General features: G+C 48.1%; 1 protein-coding gene across 1 annotated transcript in view; it reads left to right on the forward strand.

The window, feature by feature from the left end:
- Window positions 1-10,104: 10,104 nt before the first annotated feature.
- The window catches only part of POR (cytochrome p450 oxidoreductase), a 54,286-nt gene continuing 48,319 nt past the window's right edge, over window positions 10,105-16,071 (forward strand). The window contains exon 1 of the mRNA XM_019987681.2: window positions 10,105-10,245. The gene's annotated coding sequence lies outside the window, so the exon portion shown is untranslated. The remainder of the gene's footprint in view (window positions 10,246-16,071) is intronic.

Raw genomic sequence — 16,071 nt, forward strand, 5'->3', positions numbered from 1 at the left:
AGCCTTTCCTTTCTGGTAGGAAGAGAGCTAGTTCCCTGAATTTACTGGTTCTACTGGTTTGGTCCTGGAGCTCCAGTTGAGGCCTCCCCAGGGCAGAATGCTAATCTGGGTTGCCCATCTGGTCCTCTTCCAGCAACGGGAATAATCAACCAGCTTCCCTCATGCCCAGGCTGCAAGCATTCATCTTTAGAAATCAGAGGACACACTAACATCTCAGCTGATGGTTTCACCTTCCTTTAAGCTCATTTCTCAAACCAACTTTGGATGAGGGATAGGATGAGAAACTGAGGCCCAGAGTCAGAGGCAGATTTCCACAAAACTCAAGTCACTTAAGCTTCAAGATTCCCATTTGCTGAAACAATAAAGTATGTGAAAACGATCACTGAAGACATGCTAAGTTTTGCCTTTTCTGTCATTACAAACCATCCATCTGTGACTGTATTCAACAAAATGAAACAAGTTCTGGGAAATCATATTTGCATTATTGTGCTCTTTTTCTTGAAGGGGGCTCCTGTGAAAACCGCTGTGGTCCTGCCAGTGTCTCTTGGGCAAGAAGTGGTAAGACGGAGCATCCCAGTCAGTGACCTTTCCCTCCACCGCCTCGGATCCTTCTGCCTGTTCCTTTCTGCTCCCACCTCATCTTGTTGTTCTTACTGTTTTCAAGGTAAAGGGTTGATATCGTCTACCTGCTTTGTTTAATCTGCAAATCTGAGTGGTAGGTTTATGGGAAATAGTTGGCATGGATCGTCTTACTTTAAAAATAAGCCTGTAATCTCTGTTACGGGGGATTAGACTAACTCATATTGTAAAAGGTGGATATTTCACAGGGATGGATGTCAGCTCATTTAAAGGGAAACTTAACCCCGTCAGAGATTTCGTAGATGGATGGGTTCCCTGAAAAGGCAGGAAGCACCCAGTCACAGGATGTGGGCAAAGAGAAGCTGGAGGCCATTGGTTGCCAAAGAGGCATTTCCAACTTTGGGGAGAGAATGGATGTTCAGGCAGATGCAGTGTAAGAGGGGACCCTGAGAGCCTTTGGGGGCAAAAGCGTGGAAAGAGACCAACCAAGTATGCAGGTGAGTGAACACAGGAGAGGAGGCCTCAGGATTGGGGGTCCAGCTTAGACGCCTAGATGATCTCGGCTGTGAGGGCAGCAGGGTATTATGTCAGTTCGGTGTCCCCACGTTTGGGGCGGGTGGTTATCACCAGGGCTGCTGCTGCTCTTTCTGACCCTATTCCCAGCTCTTCTTCCCCCTGTTGTGATTTCCCATTTCCACGTGAGTTGTCACTTGGCCCTGACCCTGCTGGACAGAGAATAAGGTACCCCTTTGTTTCTCCAGCCAGGATCCAGGAAAAAGAATACCTGCTACCTTACCTTATCACAGGTGTTGCAGAGGTAGAATTTGACACTGGAAGGGATCCGAGAACCCAACCCCTTCACAAGCTGTCAGCTAGTCTGCACACAGAGCATGGCAGAGCCTCTGTTCTTTCATCTATGACGTGGGAACAATAGTTCCCAGTTCTTGGGATGGGGTGAGGTTTTAATTAGATCTACGGTTCTCAAACTCCAGCCTCCATCACCATCACGGGGAGGGGGCTTTTGTTAAAACCCAGATTTCAGGACCCCCTCTACCCACCCTAGTAGACCTTGAAAGAAGCCTGAAAGGTGGCATTTCAAACCAATTCAAAGGTAACGGGAAAGCTCCTGGTTTGAGGGCCAACACTTTGAGAGTCACTGAACTAGACCAAGAGGTTCTATATCTTGGCCAGGAGACCACCAGCCTCTCAAAGTCAGGGACCAGCTCTAAATCAATCCCATTTCTGCTTAGTGACTGCTCAGCACAGGTACAAGGCAGATGCTCTCAGCAAGAGCTGTCCGAACTGAATGTTAATACAAACCAAGCAGGCTCCTCCTCAGAGGCTCTTTTTCAATGGCCGGCACTGGGTTCTGGGTGCCATGGTGACAGCTGGAGCAGAAGCCAGGAGATAATGTAAACACCTGGCTTTTTGCAGTATTGAGGAGAGCAGGCAAAGGTCTTGTCCCAGCTGCATGTGGAAAAAAACGTGGAGGGAGGCAGGGAAGATGGGACTTTCGAAACCTCCCATTACAGAGACACCCTCCCATCTGCTCGGCAGCTGGCCCCAAACTGGGAAGGATTTAAACTTTTGTTGCATAACAGAGAAAGGAACAAAGGGAAGGGGGCTGGGAGGGAGTCTGTTTGTAGGAAACCGGAAAGAGGAGGGCATCCTGATCCCTGAGAACCAATATATACACTCAGTGACTTAATCCATTAGCCCATTTCATCCTCACCCAAACCCAAGCAGCCGCCTTTACAAGGATCCACAGAAGCCGTCCAAGGTCACACAGCTGTCTGGGCCTTGGTGTTAATCCAGATTGGAAAAATGATCTGCTGTTGCCAAAGGCCAAGTTTGTTCTTTGATTTCAGGGCTGCCTTTTTGCTGAACTTTGGACGTGGTTTAGAGAACCTAGGAGTGTGGGGGTGGCAGGGAGGCTGTGAGAAAGGTTTGGGGAGATTTTTAACACCCCAGGGAGCCAGGCTGGTCATCATCCTGGCTTCTCCCTTCAAAACAACTGTCCCTTCCTCCTTTATCTGCTTTTGTGTTTGGATCTACCCGAGCCGTGCTGTGCGATGGACACGCTATTCCCCATGCTGTTCTGGTCACGTTAACCCCATAAGGCAGTGGTTCTCATATTCCAATGTGGAAAAAAGTGAAGCTTATTTAAAACGTCAATTTCTGCCTGGCCTCCAGAGATTCTGATCTGATGGCTGCGGGTGGGGCTGCCTTAGGAACTGGCAGTTTTAATAGGCCCATGACGATTCTGATATAGGGGACTGGTACCCTTTGAGACATCCAGCCAGGGCCTCCGCTGTCTCCTGTACCTACACGGTCCATCTGGAGCCCCCAGTTTCAGTGCCTTCTCATTCTAGCTCCCTGGCTGCCTCTGCGCTCCTCTCCTCCTAGCTGTTTTCCTGAAACAATTCACGTTGTTGCCAAACTCTGGCTTCAGACTGCATGTCCACAGTTGCCTCCAGCTGGTCAGCTCACCCTGCAGCCAGCAGGCCCCCACACACACAACTGGCTTAGTAAACCCCACAGCCGAAGCCTCCGATCTATTTTCTAAAGATCTGGCTCCTGAGCAGCCAGAGAGCCTTTGGTCAGGCTGAGCCAGCTGCCCCTGACATCAGAAGAAACTACGATGTCTGCCCTTTGTAAAAGAGGTTTGGGCAGAAGATCATCCTGTTGACAAGAGAAAGATCAGATTTTGGGGATGAACCAATCAGACAGGGCTGCTTCATTTCCCTGCCTTAGTTTTCCCATCTGTAAAATGGGGGCAAGACCAAGTGCTCATCAAAGACTTTCAGAAAGTTCAGAGTCCCCCCAGGCCAGAGGTCAGGCAGGTTTGGCCAGGGGCTTAGGGGCTTAGCCTGAAGAACTGGGGCTTCAGGCTCCTTCTCCTGCTCCTCTTTGAGGACAGGGCTCACCTGTGTCCTTGCCTTTGCCCTGTCACAGAGCCATCCTTTGAGCATCATGACAAACCTCAGAGCGCCTGGGAAAACGGGGCGGGACAGGGCTTTTCCTCCCCATCTTGTTCAGAAGGAAACTGATTTCTTATCTAAAGAGGCCAGGCATCTGGTGAGCAGCCGAAGCAGAACTTGGCTTCTAATCTCGGGGTGGAGGGTCTGTGTGTGTGTGCGTGTGTGTGCTTAGTCGTTCAGTTGTGTTCAACTCTGCGACCCCATGGACTGCAGCCCGCCAGGCTCCTCCGTCCATGGGGATTCTCCAGACTTCCCAACCCAGGGACTGAACCTGCATCTCCTGCATTGCAGGCAGATTCTTTACTGCTGAGCCACCAGGAAAGCCTGTATGTCTGTGCTTTGGTGACCACCTTATCCCTGGCCCTGTAGGTAGATAGGGCAGCTCCTTTGAACATGCCTGGCATGAGTTCCTGCTCAAGAAACTCCTTTCCTTCCTGTAAAGCAGGAACTTGGAGCTAGTCTAAGACTGCGCTCATGAAGGAGGAAGCTGGAGTCGGAGACAGCAGGGAGGAGTCAGGCCGCTGAACCCTTCAAGGCAGGCACTGCCCTGGGAGAGGATGAGGGGAGCCGCACCAGTGTGGAAATGGTACCACTCTGAAGCGAGAGTGGCACAGAGCTCCCCTCGCCCAGCCCCCACCAGGCTGGGAGAGTTTTCCCTGGGGAAGGGTGGCTTCCAGGGTTGGGGTGAAGCTGGGTGGATTTAGATGTGCTTGACACACTCACTGGGGCTTCCCCAGTGGCTCGGCAGTAAAGAATCTGCCTGCAATGCAGGAGACACAGGTTTCATCCCTGGGTCGGGAAGATCCCCTGGAGGAGGGCATGGCAACCCACTCCAGTATTCTCGCCTGGAGAATCCCATGGACAGAGGAGCCTGGCGGGCTACAGTCCGTGGGGTCCCAAAGAGTCAGACACAACTGAAGCAACTGAGCACGTACGCACGCACGCACGCACGCACGCACGATACACTCATTGGTGGAAACAAGGCCCAGGTCACTTACTAGTTGTGGGAGCCTGGGGAGCTTGGGATAGTTCTTTCACCTCTCTGAGCCTCTGTTTACTCATCTGTCCAGTGGGGATCATAGTGGACACTTGAGATTTGTGGTAACAGCACTTAGGATCTAGGTGGTGCTTAGTAAATAGGAATTAGCTCCTCCTTCCATCTCGTAGCAAGTGGGAGCCCACTGCAAGGGCTCAGCAAACGTTTGGGTCTGTGGAGCAAGGAAAGGCTTCAAGGGATCAGACTGATCAGAAGGTACGAATACGAGGTACAGCCCTTGGCTTTGTGGGATGTAAAAGTTTCTGTTGCAAGGACTTCCCTGGTGGTCCAGTGGCTAAGACTCTGTGCTCCCAATGCTGGGGGCCTGGGTTCAATCCCTGATCAGGGAAATAGATGCCCATGCTGCAACTAAGACCCAGCACAACCAAATAAATATATTTTTTTAAATGCTTCTGCTGCAGAGAAGCTTTGCTTCAAGGGCCAGTTTCTGCCCCCTCCCTCAGCCCCTAGGCTGTCTGTCTATTGTAGGTGCCCGGAGTTTTCAGGCTGTTCACATTCAGAAGAACCTTGGGTTGCAGAGTGTGGGACAGCACTGCCCACAGCAGAGAAAGGCCCACTATACTAACGGTCCCTGTCTCTCCCTTAGACTAAGATCACATCTTTCTGATGATTCCTTGATGCGGTGGTACCCACACCTTCACCTGGACAAATCTTCTCCCGTTCTCTTCAGGGGACACAGCCCTTCCAAAACCAACAGAGCAGCTGTCAGGACAGGTCACAAAATCCTTGTCCTGCCCTGACCTCTGTCCAGTCCCGTCTCCCCCTCGCCCCAGCCTTGGCTCTAGCTCCCATCCCTCACTCTCGTTCATCCAAGTCCAAGCTCCTTAACTCCAGGCTGCCTATCCTGAATCCTCTAAGGCTCATCCTGCAAATGCCTCCATGCTGCTTTCATTTGGCAGAATCTGGGGAAGGGAAGGGCTTCCCATGTGGCTCAGTGGTAAAGAATCTGCCTGTAATGCAGGAGACCTGGGTTCGATGCCTGGGTTGGGAAGATGCCCTGGAGGAGGGCATGGCAACTCACTCCAGTCTTTCCTGGATAATCCCATGGACAGAGAAGCCTGGCAGGCTACAGTCCACGGGGTTGCACAGAGTTGGACACAACAGAGTGGCTGAACATACACGCTCGCACGCACGGGGTTGGGGAGGCAGAGAGAGGAGGCTTCTGAGACAGATCTGCCCTGGAGGGACTCTGATGAGGGACAGATACTCTGAAGATATGATTTAAAGTAGGAAATACTCTGGACCTTGGAGAGCTGGACAGTAGTGGGGAGCCATCACTTCTGGAGGGATCAGAGCACCTTCCAGAGGTGGGAGCTTTGGTAGGAGATGGACATATTACATAAACATGGAAGAGAACAACATTCCTAGTGGCTCAACAGAATAATAAAAATGCACAGCATGTACAAAACTGGATGCACCCAGTTTTGCTCCAGTGTAGAATTTGTGGAAGAAAATTGTAAAGATCAAGCAGGAAAGGTAAGTTAGGGCCAGGTTTTGAACTCTTGTCTTGCATTCCAGATTAAGGCCATCCATCCATTCCACAAACTGTCGTGCCCCTTTATGAGAACTGAAATACAGATAGGAACTAAGTCTCATCCTTTACAGTAATCAACCTGGGATAGGGGTTGGGGGTGCCCAGGAATCTTGGCGGGAGTCTCAGGAAAAATCTGGATCTACCAGATCCATGGAGAGACTGAGAATCTGTTTCTTTTAAATCATGTTGGCGGAGGCGAAATGTACTTTCAGGAAGAGGACGCACAGGAAGAGCCCTGTAATCATAAGGGTGGTTGGTTTTCAGCTGTGCAGCCCGGCTGAATGCGACGACACTGCTAAGGCTGCTTGATGACTTGACTTTTAGGCTCAAGGGAAAAACAAAGCAAAGAACATGTTATGTAGAAGGCAAATGCTGTCAAGCTCAGTAATGAAAATATCGAGGTTCAGACAGCTGAAGTGGGGAGGCAGAGGCAAGGGGTTCAGAGGAAAGGGGAGGACCTGATGCTGATTGCTTGGCTGTATGGCGTGAAAAGATATTGCTTACAGTGGAAGACTCAAGAAATAAAGATACAAGGCTATTACTTCAGTTATAAAAATGATTAATAGAGGATGTAAAACAGGTACACAAATAATTATGTTGACATGTGGGCAGGGGAGGCTGGCTGTGATTTTAACAACCTGACTCATCATTAGCAGGACTCTAGAGGTAAGACCTAAAATTTCAGACAACAGCCAGCCACAAAAACATTTATTTACCAGCATGGAAATAAGGACCAGAAGCAAGTCCAAAATGAGGTAAGAAGCTGATTCTTTCTGGGCAGTGAAGATGAGGTGAAACAGGAGAGTTGGCGCGAAACTGTCGTTCACAACCCCACACTTTCTTCTTTCTTTTTTTTTGGGGGGGGGGGCATGTAGTTGGGCTTACAGGATCTTAATTCTTTGCCCAGGGATTGAACCCATGCCCCCTGTGGTGGAAGTGAGGAGTCTTAACCACTGGACCACCAGGGAAGTCCCTCCTCACACATGTTTAATTTTGATTTAAGAAAAATGAAGTGTATAGTCACTATTCTTTACATATTGGGAGCCAGTAAGAGAGTTGGTTCCTTGGCCGGTGACGAGGCTGTCTGGGTAATCAGTATTCATGTATGACTTAGAATAAATAAAACACGGATAATGCACAAAGTGTGAAAGATACAAAGGGTGTACAATGACGCTTCCTCTGCTCCTGGTCCTAGCTCTCTAGAGACAACCAATGCTATCTCTTTTTTTCCTTTCCAGAGAGTTCATACTTATACATCCAAATACAGATACACAGTATGTACATTTTTCCCCCTCCACTTTCTCTCACAGAATAGTTTTTAAAACACAGATGAAAACCTTCTCTACCCACTGGCCATCACCTTGAATTTGCCTTTTGTCAACTGATCTGAGGTTGTTCCCTATCAGCAACGAGCTTCCTTGTTTGTCTTCTTTACGGTTGGATGGTATTCATGTTTGGATGTGGCAACAATGAATGATCGTGTCTATTTCCACTCAGTTCCACCAACCCTGTGAGTCATCAAACTTTCAGATTTTGTTGTCATTGTAGGTGAAAACTGGGATCTCGGTCAATTTTTTATTTTAATTTCTTCTCTTCATATGGTTAAGAGCCATCTGTTTGTTTTTTTTTTTTTTTCCTGTGAACTGATGGTTCCTATCTTTTGCCCATTTATATGAATCAATCCTTTTCTTATTAATTAGTAGGGGCTGTTTATTAGGGAAAGTAGTCCTTTGATTATTGATTATTAACAATTACAAATATTTCTTCCTAGTTTGTCCTTTGCCTTTGGACTTTGCCTGTAGGTCTTTGTCACACATCATGTTTTGATTTTTATGTAGGTAGTTTTTTCAGTCATTTATGGCTTCAGGGGTTTGTGTTCTATTAATAATTCAGAAAGGTCTCTTGGAGATTAACACAAATTCTCCCATGGTTTCTTGCAGGACTTTTCCTTTCTTTTCTTTCACTGGGATTAGTGGCCCAGAGAATCTTTTTTTTTTTTTTCATTCATTTATCTATTTTTGGCTGCACCTGGTCTTCATTGCTGCATGCAGTCTTTCTCTAGCTGTGGTGAGTGGGGGCTACTCTTTAGTTATGGTGCTTGGGTTTCTCATTGTGGTGGCTTCTTTGGTTTCGGTCCATGGCTTCAGTTGCCCCTCGGCGTGGGGAATCTTTCCTGACCAAAGGGATCACAACCATGTTCCCCACATTGGTAGGCAGATTCTTAACCAGTGGAACACCCCAGAAGTCCCTCCTTTTTCTTCTTTTTAGAAATTGTTCAAATCTTTTATCTACTGGAAGTTTTTATTAGTGTAAAGTGTGAAGTGTGTATCCAACTTACATTTTTCCCCAGCTGGCTAGTGAGAGTGTGTTTTTGAGAAAGAAAAGATAAGGGACAGGAAGGTAGGGCAGTGAGCAGAGCAGTAGAAGAGGAAGTTTCCCTGGCAGCAAGTGGAGAAGAAACTGGAGGTGGCACGAGAGACAGGAACTGTTGAGATCATCCGGGGGGAAAGGTAAGCCCAGGTGTGCCTAAACTAGGGCAGGGACAGCAGGAAAGATGAGAAGATGGGGAGGGTGGTCCTGGAGAAGAAATCTACAGGACTCAGTTACAGACTCAACCAGAAACAGCAAAAGAAGATGTCTATCTCTGGCCCCAGGCAGGCCATTAGCAGAGAGAAAGAGAACTGAGTGTTCAGTGTTTTGGCTTCACATAAGCAGAGTGCAAGGATTCATGGAAGCCTCTTTGGGAAACGCGGGGGAGGTGTTCAACAAAGTGGTGGAAAGGTGAGACAGAGTATCAGAGGTCTGGGGGATGAATTTCCCTCTTGCTCTCTTGAGGGTCCAGAAGATCCCCTGGAGAAGAAAATGGCAACCCACTTCAGTATTATTGCCTGGGAAATCCCGTGGACAGAGGAGCCTGGCGGGCTATAGTCCATGGGGTCGGACTATAGCCGGACACGACTTAGCGACTGAAACAAGGAGTCTTGAGGGCCTAGTATAAGTTACACATTCAGTCCCTAAGTTAGACATGGATGTGCCCCACCCTGAAGGCTCTGGCATTTATGCAACCTGTAGGCGGGACTGGTTTAATGAGGTGAATCAGACTTGTTCCGGACAAACTGGAAGGTAGGAAGCCTAAAACTGAGGCCACAGGAAGGATCCTCTCTTTATACACCCTTTTACAATTTTCAAAGTATTCATACTTGGTTGTCGTTGGTGGGTCCCATTTTTAAAGATGGAGAACTGGTTCTCAACAAGTGAGTTGCCCCCCGCACTGTTCCCAGAGGAATTCGTAGCAGAGCCTGAAATTAATAATAATAGGGACTTCCCTGGCGGTCCAATGGTTAAGACAAGACTCCCGCTTCCAAAGCATGGGCCACATGGTAACAATAATAGTAATAATAATGACTTACATTTCTAGAGCACTATCGCACCAAGCTAAACTATTTAGGAACAAGAGTTACATCACTTAATCCTCATAACCCTGTAATCAAGCAGGAGGCATAGGTGGGCTTCTTACCCCTCAACCAAGGAAGCCAGACTTTCCAAACCAGAAGCGCCCTCTGCCCCCTCCCAGCTCTTTGGTCCAGTCGTCGCCCCCGGCTTGCTCACCTCCTGCCCTCCCACCCAAAAAGCAGGTCAGCATTCCAATCCTAGGCTGGACTGACCCCGACACTCGCCTCGCCATTTTCGAAGGCGAGGGAACTGAGGACAGTGGATGAGAAAAAGCCACGAACACAGGCGATCGGCGGTCGTCAGGAAGCCAGGCGGCGAAGCTCACTGGCCACCGACCCTGCGGAAGCGTCGTGGGCCGCGGGCGCCGTCTGCCCGGGCACTGCAGCCCAGGTCGGAACAGAGCGCCGGGCTCCCAAGGCCTCTAGGCGAAGCCGGGAGGCTAAGGGGGCGTGGCCTCCAGGGCCGTACCACGAGCGCGGATTCTCAGGGGGGAGGCCTACGAGCGCATGGCCGGGTTGGGGAGGAGCGGCTCCGTCGCTGGCCACGCCTCCACCCCCGCGACCGGCGCGGGCGGTGGTAGCGCCGCAGTGGTGTGGGCCTGCGTCCTGCTCAGATGTCTCGAGTGCAGCCGGACGCCTGTGGTGAGTGCGTTCGTTCTCTAGGTTGGGATTGGTGGGGTTCGGGCGCCAGGGTTCCGGGTGCCGAGGCTCCGGGGCCCGACGCCTTCTGGCTGCCTCGGCCGCCGGGGCTCCCGGCGCGGGGACGGGCTCTAGGGCCGGGTCGGCTGCCTGTTTGGCCCGCCGCTCCCGCGGAAAGCGCGGCCCCCATCTCGGCCCTTCTTGGGGGTGGCCCTTCCCCCCGCCGCCCCCTAGCTGACCTCTTGCGGATGCTTGAGGGTCGTCGTTTCCACGGCCTAGGGCGCACTACGGGCCCCGTCGACGGAGAATTGGGTCTCGGCGTGAGAAAACTCGGGCTCCAGCCCTCCACGCCTTCATCCTCGGGCTAAACCACTTTTCCTCTCCGAGCCTCAGTTTTTCAGTCTGTACAGTGGGCCTCAGGAGCCGGCCCGTTCTTGGGTTCAGTCACGTAGGACGCGCTCGAGTGTGGGTGGGACCCCAGCCTGGCCGCGCAGCATCAGGTGGACTCAGGGGAGCCCGCAAGGCCGGCCTCTCCTGGGAAACGTTCTCGGTGCCGGCGGCATCCCCGGGAGACAGTGCTCCTCGCGGGCAGGGGTTTGCCGGGCTCTGCTGGGTAGCCATGACCTTCTTCGCTCTTGGGAGCAATTGGGTAAAAGGGCGAGGTCTCCTGGGCGGCGGGGGCACTTGACCTCGACTTTTTTGCTTTTTCATTTCTTCACGAGAGTCACCATTGTGTGAGCCGGTGACCACACTGAGAAATTCGGGGCCACTTCAAAGAACGTGGCTACCTCCTCTCTTAAGACCAGCAAACTACAGCCTTCCCTCTGAGCTTGGCGGGAGTGGAGAATAGCGCTAAGACCAAGGGAGATGGGGCTGGAATGGGTAGTCCTGGGTCTGACACCTTGGCATCTTGGCAGGACCACAGGTTTTTACAGTCTCTGTTAGGCCCCCCCACCAGGTTGAAATTCAAGAGAGGGTCTTGAAGAGTGACTTTGAGAACTGTGACATTCCACCTAAGTGAGCGTTTAACTAACTTCTGTGATCCAGTATCTTCACTGTGTGTTACTGTAGTTCACAGGCCGGCCTGTTTGGGGAGAAGACATTGATTCATTAACCACTCACAAGTTCTATCTACACAAATCCCTTTTGAGTGGTTATGGGGTTGTCTTGATCAGGAAAAAGTCCAAAAGTCTAAGTTAATAAAGCAGTGAACCCAGAAGAAATCACTTTCTTTTCTTTGTGTCCCTCTAAGGAATTTTCATTTTCTTTTTGAAGAGTGGTCAGTTCTTGAGCCTCTCATGATTTTAATAATACCTAGTTTAATCATGTCTAAAAAAAATAGATCTGCATTTCAGAGAATGGAATATTGGCTTCCAACTGGGTTGTAGTGTTGACAGCTTCACAGTGATGATAACTCTTCCCAAATCCTTCCTGTCTAGCACTTGAAAATGTAATAGGTAGGTCTGAGGTGAAAGGAGCCCCAGGGATGTACTTCAGCACCTGGAAACAGCTTTGACCAAAGCCAGCATGAGTGAGGCAGCTGAAACTCCTGAGTGATAGGGGTTTGTAAACAATTCATGAGATGTTTCAGATGTTTGTTTTTGGACAAGCCAGAAATTTTAGGACCTGCTGGCCACTCTGAATTGATCCCTTAACTCTTTGAAAATCAGAATCTGAGTTAAATAAAGTTCATGTGTACTTAGGAGAGAGACCATTTGAAATCAGAACTGCTTGGCAAATTGAGCACATTTACTCACAAACTTTTCAAGTTCATTAAAAGTGTAGCTCTTAAGCAATCCTTTTTTTTTTTTTTTAAGTTTCTCTTCCTTTGGGAGGCTTCTTTAATTGCAGAGCTTTTCATGGTTCCAGAGAATCCAACTGCCATTGCAGCATCTCTTCTTCCTCACACTTTGGAAGGGGCTGAGCCCTGGATGGGGTGGTGTGGGCTGGCAGTATCAGGGAACCTGAGTCCCATCTCAGGCACGAGCACTGTGTGCCGTTCACCGAACCACCCCAAGCCCAGGGGCCTCAGTTTAGTGCTACGGGATTTAACTTAGGTGTCAGATTGATTTAACAATTAACATCAGAATAAAAGTGAAATAGAGAAATGATGGTTTTTATAAAAATATATTTTATTCTGTTTACGGAAATGCTAAGTGCTCATTATTTTTGAAAATACTATTATAGAAATACTCAACATGATAGTGATATAACAGTGAACATCCTTCATAGCCTTACACTGAGACAAAAAATTATTGCTAGTCATGTAATATATATTCTCCAGATGTTTTTCCTTATATATAAAAGCACTTATTACCTAGATTTTGTTCTTTTACTTAAAACAGCAGGAATTTTCTACTATTGAAATTTAAGACAGAGAATTAAGATGAAACTAGTCATGCTGTTGTGAGTCTTACTTTTTATTACTTAACATGATGTCTTTCTATAACACGACGTAAATAGCTACCTCATTTCTGTTTTAAAACCTCATTCCTTTTAAAAATGACAGTAGCCCAGTAACCAATATGATTGAAAAAAATTTTTTGTTTGCGGCCTTTTACTGTTATGAATTCTGCTATAGGGATTAGCCTTGTTCTTTATCTCTTGGCAATTGGACAAATATTTTTATATAATGAATTCTTAGAAGTGGGAGAGCTAGAATATTTATGAGCTTTAAAAGTATTCATTTAACAGGTAGTGACTACCTCCAATATACAGATGCTCTTTGAGGTGTCGTGCCTATAGCAGTGGAGAAAATAGACAGGTCCTCTGTGGATTTGACACATGGCTTGTCAAATGATGATGTAATTTCAGACTTAACTTTTAGTTATATGTCAGTTTCATTTGAAAATTAAAATCAGAAAAAAGTGCAGTGGAGAAATGACTTTTTTCTAAGAGTGTATTTTTTCTGTTTACAAAAATATTCAGTACTCGTTATGAAAAGACTATTATTATAGGAAATTCCCTGCTAGCCCAGTGGTTAGGACTCCTCAGTTTCACTCCAGAGGACATGGGTTAACGATTCTTGGTCCTGCAAGCTGAGTGGCACAGCCAGAAAAGAAAAAAAGACAATTACAGAAATGTGCAATATAGACAAAGAACATTCTTCTTAGCCTTACACTGAGACATTTTCCATATGGAAAAAAAATAGTACAAAGGAGTATGTGTGTTTGTAAAAAAAAAAAAAAAAAAAGTATGACTTTAAATGTCAGTAGATATTGCCAAACTTCCCTCCAAAAATCTTAACCTTACATTCCCACCAGCAGAGATGCGTCGTTTTTAATTCCTAATCCTGAGGCCAGTCGCTAGCCGCTAACAGCAGCCGTGCTTTTATTTCAGGAAAAGTAGGTGCAGGACACTTTGTGCTGTTTGTATGAGGTATACATGTTTTTCTCTTTCTTTCAAGTTCTTCTGATGATCCCAAAGCCTGGTGTTTCCATGCCCATTTCACCCCCAGGAAGGCTGTCTCAGAGGTGAAATCACTTGCTCAAGTCCATGATGGTAAAACTAAGGCCTCACGCAGGGCCGTTTGCCTTCAGAGCCCTCCCTGCTCTCTTTGTGCACTGTTATCTCATTTTCTGACTGTAGAGGACATTCTTTTGTGGGGGGAGTGGAAGGAAATCTCCTAATACATGGTATTACTGAGTAATATAATTGTTCTTCCTCGATTCTGTTACTGCAGTGTGCAAGTGTGTGCATCTCAGATGTCTCACCATGCATCTCATTATAGTGTAAGAAACATGAGAGTATCTCATAGAGAGATAGATGAAGCCAGTTCTTTTATGATCATCATTATTATCATCATCACCATCATCATCATCATTATACAAACTATAGGCCAAACCTTGTGTTCCCAGAAAAGCTCCTGGGTTGGAGGCAGCACTTCAGTTTCTGTTTAACAGGCACCAGCTTGTACAGGCCCACACCTGGCCTTACTTTCTTCATCCATGAAGTGGAGGAGAGTCCCTGCCCCACTGCCTCCTGGAACAGCCCAAGGGGTGTTTATTTTTGGCAGTGAATTCTCTGTGTTCTTGGATACGTTTCCATCCCTGAGGAGGGACACTTGAAAGACACATATTTGGCCTCTAGGGTCTAAACTACTGTGCGTAGGGTCTGGTTCAGCCCTGGCGAAGGGTCTGGTTCAGCCCTGGCAAACGTTCATGGGGAGGGGACCAAACAGAAGTAAACAACGATGGCAGAATGTGTTGAGCTCCTTCTGGATTTAAGGTGTGCGAAGCATTTCCTCTTGGTGTTGAGCCCACTGTGCCCTGGGGAATGCTCAGGAAGAGCTCTCTTTCAGAGAATTTCTTTTTTTTTTTGCCTGTCCTGGGTCAGTATTGCAGCACGCGGACTTTCTCTAGTTGCCCATTGGCGTTTGGATCTTAATTCCCCACCCGGGGATCGAACCTGTGTTCGAAGGCAGACTCTCAACCACTGGACCACTAGGGAAGTCCCTGGGACAAGCTCTCTTTATGTGGGGTATCCTGCAAGGCTCAGCATAAGAGTGGGTGTCTGAGTTGGATCTTGGAGGTTAGATGGGAATTCCCTGAGCCCACCAGGGCACACCAGCTCTGGGGCATGTAAGAGTGTAGGTTGCCTGAGGCTTGGAAGTGATTGGGGCTTATCTGAAGGGGTCTTGTGAACCATGCTACGTGATAGGAAGGCTTTTAAATAGGTCAGGGATGTGGCTAGCACAGAACACTGTATTCTTGTCTTACTTCCCTCTAGGTGAATCCATCATTTAGGAAGCTGACTCTGCCTAAATCTGTATCATACCATTTTAGAGCTCTACATCCTCAAAAGTGTTTTTTCTTCCCCATCCCCCTCCCCAAGTGAGGTGTTTACAATAGCTGTGCACCTGCGGGTGTGTGCATGTGTAATGGTGGCAGAGGAGTGCCATTGTGCAAACCATGGCTCTTTGAAGGCTGGTGGCTGCTGTTGGTTGGGTCCTTTGGAGCCAAATTCATCCACCTCTGTTATGCCTGATGCTGGTTGGCATGGCAACATGCTCAGGAATGTTGTGAACAAAGCAGCTGGGGGACCTGGTCCTTTTTCTGGGTGGCTTGTGGAGAAAGCCACTGATATGGGGGGCTTATTTATTTCACTTATAAAGAGGGGCTCCGGTGGGGGTGAACATCTAAGAATTATCCTTTCTTTGGACTGCTAGAGGGTGAGGCATTCTGATCTGGACAGAGCTCAGAGAATTGTACACGTGCTTCCCCAAAATTAATCTGTTTCAAGGCTAAACTAGAACAAAATGATGGGCGAAACTGTGATGCCCTCAGCCAAAGACTGTTTTTCAGAAAACTGGATTCTTTGGGAGGTGACCTGTGGTAGGAAAATAGAATGGAAAAAAGCAGACTCTTGTCCCCTGGTTATAATCAGAGAGGAAGACAGACTGTAAGGGTACTCTGATGTGGGGTTATGTAATTCGCTTCTAAGTGAAAGTCACGAATGATGTTTAGTCATTTTTTTAAAAAATCTCCCTGAGTTCTTATCTCCAGTGCCTTCTCCCGTGGCCCTGCCCACCCCATTCCTTTTGCCTGAGCTTAGCCTTTCATATCACCTTGGAGCACCTTGGTCAGGTAAGAGCGCCTTAAGAGCACCTTGACCTCAAGAAACTTTGATCCTCGCAGCATACACCGTGTCCTTGAGCTGGGTGGGCCGGGTCTGTACAAAGGTTTGAGGGCTGGGTAGGAACACGTGAATTTGTGCTCAGCTCTGAACCCCGTGTGCTGACTCTCTATCTGTAGCTTGCTTGAGGTCAGCTTTCAGCACTGTAAACAGGGGTGGCGGTTCTTAAAAACCCAGGACAGTGCATCAGCCAAT

The sequence above is a fragment of the Bos indicus genome, chromosome 25 (genome assembly GCF_029378745.1).
Source record: "Bos indicus isolate NIAB-ARS_2022 breed Sahiwal x Tharparkar chromosome 25, NIAB-ARS_B.indTharparkar_mat_pri_1.0, whole genome shotgun sequence".
Taxonomy (NCBI): domain Eukaryota; kingdom Metazoa; phylum Chordata; class Mammalia; order Artiodactyla; family Bovidae; genus Bos; species Bos indicus.